Below are 13051 nucleotides of genomic sequence, written 5' to 3'. Positions count from 1 at the left end.
AAGCCCCGTCAGTAATGGTAGGAATGGGTAGAAGCCCCATGAACAAGAGTGGTTTTTTTCTTTTTTTTATTAGATATTTTATTTACATTTCAAATGCTATCCTGAAAGTTCCCTATACCATCCCCCTACCCTCCTCCCCTACCCACTCACTCACACTTCTTGACCCTGGCGTTCCCCTGTACTGGGGCATATAAAGTTTGCAAGACCAAGGGGCCTCTCTTCCCAATGATGGCCGACTAGGCCATCTTCTGATACATATGCAGCTAGAGTCACAAGCTCTGGGGGTACTGGTTAGTTCATATTGTTGTTCCACCTATAGGGTTACAGACCCCTTCAGCTCTTGGGGACTTTCTCTAGCTCCTCCATTGGGGGCCCTGTGTTCCATCTTATAGATGACTGTGAGCATCTAGTGTTGACCTTGTGAGAGGGGTTTCATTGCACTTGCTTGCCACTGTCGCCATTAGAAAACACAGAGTGGCTTCATTATATATCTGCCAGTGTTCATCTCAGGCTTCCAGTTCTTCAGAATAATGAGTTAAATTTCTGTTTATTTAAATTCATCTCATTTATCGTATTATTATAGTGACCCCCCAAAACTATGTATACATTAGTTTTCATTCGTAGCAACCCAAGATATAAATATTATAGTCAACTCTATAGAGAATATCTATTATTGTTAGGGTACTAGTTACATGCACCAATTACATGGAAAGAAAGCCAAACATAGACTTCAGATTTAAAAAAAGCAAACTAGAATATAAATAAAACAGGGAAACTGAGTTAAGAGAGTCCAGATTCTGTTCTTATTCCACCTCAACCAGAAAGCAACTATGGAAAGGAATTTAATACATAGACCCATCTATTATCCTGACATTTTGGTGAGGATAATAACAAAATTCATCCAACAGACTATTATTAACATTGCCATACAGCTTGACCTCGTGTGGACATTTAATATAATCCAGTTTCTCTATAGCTATGGTTCTAGTACAAGGGTAATTTCGAACTCCAGTGAATTTTCAGCAATGAAAACCAACAGGTTTGGTTTTTAAATTGTGGCTGGTCCTACTGAGACCTGCTAGACATTAGCTGGAACAGTTGCTAAACATCCTGCCATACATAAGAAAACCCTTACATAAAAAGAAAATTCTGGTTCAAAATATTGATCGTGTCAAGAACGAGAAACTTCTCTGTAGACAAGCTAGATCTGTAAGGAATTTGGATTCTTACCACCTCCAAACACAACCCATAGACAAGTCTTAGGGAACCACTCTCGACTTCAGCTCAAATCGTATCAAGTGGCTTCTTGTGGACCTCTGGGGAGAGCTGTTGGAAGGTGGTCAGAGAGCAGGAAATGGCTTCTAATTAGTAGTGTCCTCACAGGATGCAACTGCAGAAGACAATTTCCTGTCCCCTTATTGGATGGGAAGATTAATCTGTTACTGAATTCCAGATGAGAGAGATTTTCAAAAGTTTCAAATAGCAGGAGCATAGCCGTAGAGAAGGCAATTATGTGCAATTTGTACAGTGTTCGACAATCAAAATGTAAATATGACAAGTTTATTGCAGTGAACGCATACGGCATGTTTACCTTAAAGAACATCAGACTATAGAAATTTTAATGGTTGCTGACAGCTAACAAGAGTTATCTTTTTGTATTAGACTTTTTTTTGTTTTCCCAGACCTGTGAGGTGTAAAGGTAAAATAAGAGAAAACAGTTTGACTTTGTAGGGACTATTATCCATGGTGTTTCTTTTCCCCTAATAAGGAACAATATAGATAAGGTGCTTTAAGAGGGTGGATATTTGATAGCTGCAATGTTGTGGGCAGATTTATCTTCACAGAAAAATTAACTTTTTTTTCTTTTTTTCTTTTTCTTTTTGCCTCAATTGTGTTCTAAACGCATCTAAAACACGACTAGCTCCTCCATAAACATCCTTTCCTCATATAATAAGGCATGTTCTAATTGCAGCATTCAATTTTGTATCTCCATTTCCTGTCTCAAAGGTTATCAAGAATATAAAAAAAAATGTTTGCCAATCCTTGCAGAGGAATGAAATCCTAGCTTCTGCCATTGGTTATTTGTAAACATCAACTCACCGTTTAACAGAGAATAAGCATTCAACAAATAATAAATTTCACTCCTCCCCTCCCTTTTTCCATCATTTACAGACATTTCTGTTTTCTTCTTTATTGCTTTATTTCCAGAACCAGAGTAAAGAGACTGTGGTACTCATTTAATGGAATAGCCACAATCAATATGTTTTGATTCAACATCAATCTCCTGACAAGCTACCAGATAATTATGGTTTTGCAATAAGATACAATAGAAAATTCGGGGAGCCATAAAGACCTCGCTTTGTTTCTGACTTTGAAAGCTTAATGCTTACCTTCCCCAACATCTAACCAGAACACATAGGGCGATTCCACCTACTCCTAATTCTAGTCTATTAGCACCTTTACTGTAGACCCTCTGTACGGAAGACAAACAAGCTCCTGGTAGCTAACTGACAATGGCTAGCCATTAAAATACCATACAGAGATTCTTGAAATGAATGGTATTCTAGTACCACAACTGTTCCCCTGATGGTTAGTCTGGCTTCTACCTGTATTGTAAATCTTTAGCTTACGTTATAGCTGTGGTGAAATGTGGTAACTGGGCTGCCCAAATCACCTCCCAGTCTAACTTTCCTCTAAGGACTACCTGACCCTCTTTCATTTTAGCCAAAGACTTTAGAAAGAGTTTTGGGATAGTTTTTGTTGCTTTGAATACGGGATCATAGAATTGTGGTTATATTAAACATGATGTACACATTATTTTCAAATATAAGAAATATAATATTGTTTTTCCAAAGAGTTTGGAGATAAAAACTCATTATCCCCTACTCCCAATCATTATAGATGTGGAGAATGAGTCACCCAGTATAATTCCCCAGGAATAATGGGAATAATTTCCAAGGTTAGAATTCTACTCCCTTCTTGCAAGACCAGTTCCTATGAAATATTTGGTCAGTACTTATAAATAGAAAGTCAGTTTGATTGACTTTGCTCTTTTCTTTCTTTCCTTTATTGGCTTTGGTTCTGCTCTTTAAAACATTAGTTATATGCTCTAATATCCCTAGATATTCTCATTGAAAAATTCATTTGTGGAAATCTTCAGAGATCACTTAATGCTCAGGATGTATTTACAATGCAAAAAGTAATGTCTTCTTTATCCAACTTTGCTTTCCAGTTACTGCAGACCTGGGACAAGCTTTCAGCTACAGGGCTAAGTTGACTTCGGCTTTGTCAAGTGATGAACCCTTCTCCACAACTCTTCTCTCACACACAAGCCCAGAACATAACAGGGAATTCATTTGGAAAATATTTACCTCCAGTTCTTTCTTTGTAGTTTGGGAACTCACATGCTTTTTTTATTTCCTCTTCTGCCCTCTCTTGTAGCTTTATTCTGACATATACTGAATCTCTGAGATATAAGTGGAACTAGGTTTGAAATCCATTACATGACTGTGACCTTGGGTTTCAAGCTGATTCTTTGAATAGTTTGAAAAGAGTTTAATGTTATCTGATATTAGGCTAATAACAGTATGAGATTCAGAAAAGAGTTATAAAAACCCATGTAGGTGAAGATTGCTGAAATGCTAGCATATAAGAAACACTTGGGAGGCTGGAGAGGTGACTCAGCAGTTTGGGGCAGGTACTGATTGTTCTTTCAGATAATCTAGATTCAAATCTCAGCATCTACATGGCAGCTCACAGATGTTTGTAACTCCAAAATTTGATACTCTCACATAGACATACAGGCAGGCAAAACACCAATGCACACAAAATAAAGGTAAATTTTAAAAAACAAATAAGAAGCACCTGATCACTGTTAACTTGACCTATACTCTACATTTGCCCTTTACCCGGGAACTCATAATTGGTAATAAAATGCCCAGAATTGGGACCCATTAGTGAATATAACTGCTGATTCTTATATTTTTTTAGTAATCATTGTGTGTTAACTCATTCACTTTTTAATCTCACCATTGGTATATCTGTGCATCTCACCATGCTTGATGCTTTGGACTCTAGAAAACCTACCTGGGACCCACCTCAAAGAGACATTTTGGGTCACCCAAGAGAGTTCTTCTCTCAGGGAGTACTGTAACAAGGCTTCCACTGAACACAAAGCACCTAGATTATGTTTGACATGGTTCTAGGTAAGATTAGAGATTCTACACCTTCACCATGGTAGCTCAATATCACATACTAGAAAAAAAGCTTATGGGGAATTTTGAGATGTCTGCACAGAGAAGGTAGAATCCTATTGTCTTAGTTTTTATATCACTTAGCTTAGTTATTATATCACTTAGCTTAGTTATGGTGAAATCTAATTGGTATTGTGACAGCTAAGCCTTAAGCATCCTCTTCAACCAGTCATAGAAACCAGGACTCAGTATTCGCAGTGGTTAAATTTCTAAAGCCTAATTGTTTGCTGTAAACCATAATAGAACCCGAGCCAGTGGTAAATTAAGTCTTATTCCTGGTTCAGCACCAACTACAAACCTAACTAGGTAAACTTCTTGGCATTAGACTTTCTCATTTTAATAATAATAATAACATGGTGTTAAGATATTAAGGATGCAGTCATTATGATAATTAAGATAATAGCGAAGCCTCTGATTCTCCCCCTGCTGTGAGGAACAGCTGTATGTCAGGCCCAGATGCACCACCCTGTAGACACCTTACAAATTTGGACACATCCGATTTAGTTATCCTATCTTAGTTTCTGCTTTAAAGATAGACAAAAAAAAAAAAAAAAAAAAAAAAAAAGTCAGGTCCAAGAGTAAGTACATGTGCAAGGAAAGCAATCAATGTTGGCTAATGCTTTTTTCAGAGCTTGATTGAAAACTGCCCGGGGAAGAACATTTTTAAATAATTATGCTTGCATTCTGTTCACATAAATTCACTCAATTTTCAGTGTGGTAAAGTATAGCTTGGCCTCAAGTTTTTCTTGTTCTCTTGTTTTGCTATTGTTAAATTCTACTTTGAGAGTGTCCAGTACGTATAGAATATTGTTGTAATTATCCGTTTTTTGGTTTTGGTTTTTGCAAAGTAAACTTTGGGAAATTTCTTATTTCTTGGAAATAAAAAGAATATAATTGAAGAATAGTTGACAGTCTATGGACCATCCCAGTAGACACAGGAGATTTAGGCAACTGCAGTTGACAGTTGAAAAAAGAGACAGACAACATAATGAAAGCACAAATAGATGTGGGCCAACAACTGCTAGGCTGAGCTCAGCCAACTCTGCAGTTGATATTTTGTAAAGAACCAAATCTTGCTAAACGCCAATGAATGTTTCTTTGCAAGTCATTTGTTTAACTTCATGCACAAATTATGAAAACACATCAATTTCCAAACTATTGAGACCGATTCTGGACCCAAGTTGTTTAAAGGGAGTGGAGCACAGGAACATCTCTTTTCAATTAGCTCTGAAGCCTCTTTCAACAGCCTTTCATAAATAGGGCAACATTGATGGCATGCTCAGCTTCAGTACTGATCCTAATGGAAATGCACAATGGGCCTTGCGCCATGCCTGCAGGGGCAAACATCTTCCATTTCAGACAGATACAATGAGAAGCTTCGCCAGCTATTCTAGGGCTTGCACTTTTGAGTCTCAGGTTTAGCTCATTGCTAATCAATGCCTGTATTTTTTAATTACATCGTGCAATCAGTAATGATTTGTCAATCGCTGAACCTGGGTGATCTTCTAAACCATCACCAGTGTAAACAATTGCAAAGACAAGGTAACCTTAGCTGCCAGGCCTCCACATTGGAAAAGAGACATTTCCCTGATAAAAAGGAATTGCTGATTTGGGAAAGGGGGAATGAATGATATGGCTATTATACATAAGGCACTGCAAACCTTAGAGTAGGTCCTTTCATTGTCCAGAACCCTGGGCTAAAAACATTGTCACCAAGGTGTCTATAAGGTGCTGAAAATTTTCTTGTCACACTTCTCAAAAGCCTGATTAAAACTAGACACTCAATGAATATTGATTAATACACTATGAGCAAGTTTTAACTTTTAGAATATAGATTAATACCTCCTCTCTGGTAGATAAAAGAAATTCTGAAGTTGATTTCATATTCCACTAAACACAGATAAGTGATGCAGCAGACAGGCTGTGATTTTGCACTTAAGACAGAAAATCTTCTTCCATCAATGATGCTTATAATAGTAAAAGCAATAATGATATAAATATACTTACAAATTTCACAGATGGTGAATCATTAAGAACAAACATTTAGGGACTCAGCAGAACTTAGGAAATTAGTCTGAACAGGTTAGAGGGTGCGCCAGAGAACCAGACAGCTTCTGGGACGGGCAGAAGCACAGAGCCGCTGAGGAAGCAGCCTGGGCGGGCCAAAGACAACCGGCCACCATCCGGACCAGAGGACAGGTGTCCGCCTGGCTTAGGAGGCGGCCTCAGCCTCAGCAGCAGCGGTCGCCATCTTGGTTCCGGGACTCAGCAGAACTTAGGAAATTAGTCTGAACAGGTTAGAGGGTGCGCCAGAGAACCGGACAGCTTCTGGGACGGGCACAAGCACAGAGCCACTGAGGCAGCACTCTTGGCGGGCCACAGACAGCCGGCCACCGTCCGGAACAGAGGACAGGTGTCCGCCTGTCTCAGGAGACAGCCTCAGCCTCAGGAGCAGCAGTCACCATCTTGGTTCCAGGACTCCCTGGAACTTAGGATTTTAGTCTGCACAGGTGAGAGTCTGCACCACAGAAGCTGACAGCTTCTGGGAACTGCCAAAGCAACACAGCTTCTGAGAAAGGCCCTGTTTTGGGCCTTCTTCGACCAGGAGGAGGTCCAAAAACAAGATATCTGCGCACCTTCCCTGTAAGAGAGCTTGCCAGCAGAGAGTGCTCTGAGCACTGAAACTCAGAGGAGAGAATCTGTCTCCCAGGTCTGCTGAGAGATGGTAACAGAATCACCAGAAGAACAATCTCTAAACAGAGTCAACTATAACTACTAACTCCAGAGATTACCAGATGGCGAAAGGTAAACGTAGGAATCCTACTAACAGGAACCAAGACCACTCACCATCATCAGAACCCAGCACTCCCACTTCGCCCAGTCCAGGGCACCCCAACACACCCGAAAACCTAGACCTAGATTTAAAAGCATATCTCATGATGATGGTAGAGGACATCAAGAAGGACTTTAATAAATCACTTAAAGAAATACAGGAGAACACTGCTAAAGAGTTACAAGTCCTTAAAGAAAAACAGGAAAACACAATCAAACAGGTAGAAGTCCTTACAGAAAAAGAGGAAAAAACATACAAACAGGTGATGGAAATGAACAAAACCATACTAGACCTAAAAAGGGAAGTAGAAACAATAAAGAAAACTCAAAGTAAGGCAACACTGGAGATAGAAACCCTAGGAAAGAAATCTGGAACCATAGATTTGAGCATCAGCAACAGAATACAAGAGATGGAAGAGAGAATCTCAGGTGCAGAAGATTCCATAGAGAACATCGGCACAAAAATCAAAGAAAATGGAAAATGCAAAAAGATCCTAACTCAAAATATCCAGGAAATCCAGGACACAATGAGAAGACCAAATCTACGGATAATAGGAGTGGATGAGAATGAAGATTTTCAACTCAAAGGACCAGCAAACATCTTCAACAAAATTATTGAAGAAAACTTCCCAAATATAAAGAAAGAGATACCTATGAACATACAAGAAACCTACAGAACTCCAAATAGACTGGACCAGAAACGAAATTCCTCCCAACACATAATAATCAGAACAACAAATGCACTAAATAAAGATAGAATACTAAAAGCAGTAAGGGAAAAAGGTCAAGTAACATACAAAGGCAAGCCTATCAGAATTACACCAGATTTTTCACCAGAGAATATGAAAGCCAGAAGAGCCTGGACAGATGTTATACAGACACTAAGAGAACACAAATTCCAGCCCAGGCTACTATACCCAGCCAAACTCTCAATTACCATAGATGGAGAAACCAAAGTATTCCACGACAAAACCAAATTCACACATTATCTCTCCACGAATCCAGCCCTTCAAAGGTTAATAACAGAAAAAAACCAATACAAGAACGGGAACAATGCCCTAGAAAAAACAAGAAGGTAATCCCTCAAAAAACCTAAAAGAAGACAGCCACAAGAACAGAATGCCAACTTTAACAACAAAAATAAGAGGAAGCAACAATGACTTTTCCTTAATATCCCTTAACATCAATGGTCTCAACTCCCCAATAAAAAGACATAGACTAACAAACTGGCTACACAAACAAGACCCAACATTTTGCTGTTTACAGGAGACACATCTCAGAGAAAAAGATAGACACTACCTCAGAATAAAAGGCTGGAAAACAATTTTCCAAGCAAATGGTATGAAGAAACAAGCTGGAGTAGCCATCCTAATATCTGATAAGATTGACTTCCAACCCAAAGTCATCAAAAAAGACAAGGAGGGGCACTTCGTTCTCATCAAAGGTAAAATCCTCCAAGAGGAGCTCTCAATTCTGAATATCTATGCGCCAAATACATGGGCAGCCACATTCATTAAAGAAACTTTAGTAAAGCTCAAAGCACACATTGCACCTCACACAATAATAGGGGGAGACTTCAACACACCACTTTCACCAATGGACAGATCATGGAAACAGAAACTAAACAGGGACACACTGAAACTAACAGAAGTGATGAAACAAATGGATCTGACAGATATCTACAGAACATTTTATCCTAAAACAAAAGGATATACCTTCTTCTCAGCACCTCATGGTACCTTCTCCAAAACTGACCACATAATAGGTCACAAAACAGGCCTCAACAGATTCAAAAATATTGAAATTGTCCCATGTATCCTATCAGATCACCATGCACTAAGGCTGATCTTCAATAACAAAAAAAAATTACAGAAAGCCAACACTCACGTGGAAACTGAACAACACTCTTCTCAATGATACCTTGGACAAGGAAGGAATAAAGAAAGAAATTAAAGACTTTTTAGAGTTTAATGAAAATGAAGCCACAACGTACCCAAACCTTTGGGACACAATGAAAGCATTTCTAAGAGGGAAACTCATAGCTATGAGTGCCTTCAAGAAAAAACGGGAGAGAGCACATACTAGCAGCTTGACAACACATCTAAAAGCTCTAGAAAAAAAGGAAGCAAATTCACCCAAGAGGAGTAGACGGCAGGAAATAATCAAACTCAGGGGTGAAATCAACCAAGTGGAAACAAGAAGAACTATTCAAAGAATTAACCAAATGAGGAGTTGGTTCTTTGAGAAAATCAACAAGATAGATAAACCCTTAGCTAGACTCACTAGTGGGCACAGAGACAAAATCCTAATTAACAAAATCAGAACTGAAAAGGGAGACATAACAACAGATCCTGAAGAAATCCAAAACACCATCAGATCCTTCTAGAAAAGGCTATACTCAACAAAACTGGAAAACCTGGACGAAATGGACAAATTTCTGGACAGATACCAGGTACCAAAGTTGAATCAGGATCAAGTTGACCTTCTAAACAGTCCCATATCCCCTAAAGAAATAGAGGCAGTTATAAATAGTCTCCCAGCCAAAAAAAGCCCAGGACCAGACGGGTTTAGTGCAGAGTTCTATCAGACCTTCAAAGAAGATCTAATTCCAGTTCTGCACAAACTTTTTCACAAGATAGAAGTAGAAAGTACTCTACCCAACTAATTTTATGAAGCCACTATTACTCTGATACCTAAACCACAGAAAGATCCAACAAAGATAGAGAACTTCAGACCAATTTCTCTTATGAATATCGATGCAAAAATCCTCAATAAAATTCTCGCTAACCGAATCCAAGAACACATTAAAGCAATCATCCATCCTGACCAAGTAGGTTTTATTCCAGGAATGCAGGGATGGTTTAATATACGAAAATCCATCAATGTAATCCACTATATAAACAAACTCAAAGACAAAAACCACATGATCATCTCGTTGGATGCAGAAAAAGCATTTGACAAGATCCAACACCCATTCATGATAAAAGTTCTGGAAAGATCAGGAATTCAAGGCCCATACCTAAACATGATAAAATCAATCTACAGCAAACCAGTAGCCAACATCAAAGTAAATGGAGAGAAGCTGGAAGCAATCCCACTAAAATCAGGGACTAGACAAGGCTGCCCACTTTCTCCCTACCTTTTCAACATAGTACTTGAAGTATTAGCCAGAACAATTCGACAACAAGCGGAGATCAAGGTGATACAAATTGGAAAGGAGGAAGTCAAAATATCACTTTTTGCAGATGATATGATAGTATATATAAGTGACCCTAAAAATTCTACCAGAGAACTCCTAAACCTGATAAACAGCTTCGGTGAAGTAGCTGGATATAAAATTAACTCAAACAAGTCAATGGCCTTTCTCTACACAAAGAATAAACAGACTGAGAAAGAAATTAGGGAAACAACACCCTTCTCAATAGTCACAAATAATATAAAATATCTCGGCGTGACTCTAACTAAGGAAGTGAAAGATCTGTATGATAAAAACTTCAAGTCTCTGAAGAAAGAAATTAAAGAAGATCTCAGAAGATGGAAAGATCTCCCATGCTCATGGATTGGCAGGATCAACATTGTAAAAATGGCTATCTTGCCAAAAGCAATCTACAGATTCAATGCAATCCCCATCAAAATTCCTACTCAATTCTTCAACGAATTAGAAGGAGCAATTTGCAAATTCATCTGGAATAACAAAAAAACCTAGGATAGCAAAGACTCTTCTCAAGGATAAAAGAACCTCTGGTGGAATCACCATGCCTGACCTAAAGCTTTACTACAGAGCAATTGTGGTAAAAACTGCATGGTACTGGTATAGAGACAGACAAGTAGACCAATGGAATAGAATTGAAGACCCAGAAATGAACCCACACACCTATGGTCACTTGATCTTCGACAAGGGAGCTAAAACCATCCAGTGGAAGAAAGACAGCATTTTCAACAAATGGTGCTGGCACAACTGGTTGTTATCATGTAGAAGAATGCGAATCGATCCATACTTATCTCCTTGTACTAAGGTCAAATCTAAATGGATCAAAGAACTTCACATAAAACCAGAGACACTGAAACTTATAGAGGAGAATGTGGGGAAAAGCCTTGAAGATATGGGCACAGGGGAAAAATTCCTGAACAGAACAGCAATGGCTTGTGCTGTAAGATCGAGAATTGACAAATGGGACCTAATGAAACTCCAAAGTTTCTGCAAGGCAAAAGACACCGTCAATAAGACAAAGAGACCACCAACAGATTGGGAAAGGATCTTTACCTATCCTAAATCAGATAGGGGACTAATATCCAACATATATAAAGAACTCAAGAAGGTGGACTTCAGAAAATCGAACAACCCCATTAAAAAATGGGGCTCAGAACTGAACAAAGAATTCTCACCTGAGGAATACCGAATGGCAGAGAAGCACCTGAAAAAATGTTCAACATCCTTAATCATCAGGGAAATGCAAATCAAAACAACCCTGAGATTCCACCTCACACCAGTCAGAATGTCTAAGATCAAAAATTCAGGTGACAGCAGATGCTGGTGAGGATGTGGTGAAAGAGGAACACTCCTCCATTGTTGGTGGGATTTTAGGCTTGTACAACCACTCTGGAAATCCGTCTGGCGGTTCCTCAGAAAATTGGACATAGTACTACCGGAGGATCCAGCAATACCTCTCCTGGGCATATATCTAGAAGATGCCCCCACTGGTAAGAAGGACACATGCTCCACTATGTTCATAGCAGCCTTATTTATAATAGCCAGAAGCTGGAAAGAACCTAGATGCCCCTCAACAGAGGAATGGATACAGAAAATGTGGTACATCTACACAATGGAGTACTACTCAGCTATTAAAAAGAATGAATTTATGAAATTCCTAGCCAAATGGATGGACCTGGAGGGCATCATCCTGAGTGAGGTAACACATTCACAAAGAAACTCACACAATATGTACTCACTGATAAGTGGATATTAGCCCAAAACCTAGGATACCCAAGATATAAGATACAATTTCCTAAACACATGAAACTCAAGAAAAATGAAGACTGAAGTGTGGACACTATGCCCCTCCTTAGAAGTGGGAACAAAACACCCGTGGAAGGAGTTACAGAGACAAAGTTTGGAGCTGAGATGAAAGGATGGACCATGTAGAGACTGCCATATCCAGGGATCCACCCCATAATCAGCATCCAAACGCTGACACCATTTCATACACTAGCAAGATTTTATCGAAAGGACCCAGATGTAGCTGTCTCTTGTGAGACTATGCCGGGGCCTAGCAAACACAGAAGTGAATGCCCACAGTCAGCTAATGGATGGATCACAGGGCTCCCAATGGAGGAGCTAGAGAAAGTACCCAAGGAGCTAAAGGGATCTTCAACCCTATAGTTGGATCAACATTATGAACTAACCAGTACCCCGGAGCTCTTTACTCTAGCTGCATATGTATCAAAAGATGGCCTAGTCGGCCATCACTGGAAAGAGAGGCCCATTGGACACACAAACTTCCTATGCCCCAGAATAGGGGAACGCCAGGGCCAAAAAGGGGGAGTGGGCGGGTAGGGGAGTGGGGGTGGGTGGGTATGGGGGACTTTTGGTATAGCATTGGAAATGTAAATGAGCTAAATACCTAATAAAAAATGGAAAGAAAAAAAAAAGAAAAAAAAAAAAGAACAAACATTTAGCTAATCAAAGTAGACTGTGCCATGTGTAGTGTGTGTGTGTGTGTGTGTGTTGTGGTAGGCCAAATAGACCATATCTTCAGCTTCAAGAGCATGTCAGGTCAATGTGTCAGCCATGGAGATCTGAGGTTATAAATGCATGAGTAGTATGGGGAGGGATAAAAAGCAAAGAAACTTAAATGATGAGTGCCACTGTGTTTTTCTATAAAATTATTTACTAAAATGTAGTCAGTGGACCACAGTTTGTTCAAAATTAGAGCTACCTAATAAATAAAAAAATGGCAAACCATTTA

This window comes from Mus musculus, chromosome 1, assembly GCF_000001635.26.
Source record: "Mus musculus strain C57BL/6J chromosome 1, GRCm38.p6 C57BL/6J".
NCBI classification, from domain to species: domain Eukaryota; kingdom Metazoa; phylum Chordata; class Mammalia; order Rodentia; family Muridae; genus Mus; species Mus musculus.
Note: the sequence above shows the minus strand (reverse complement) of the source record.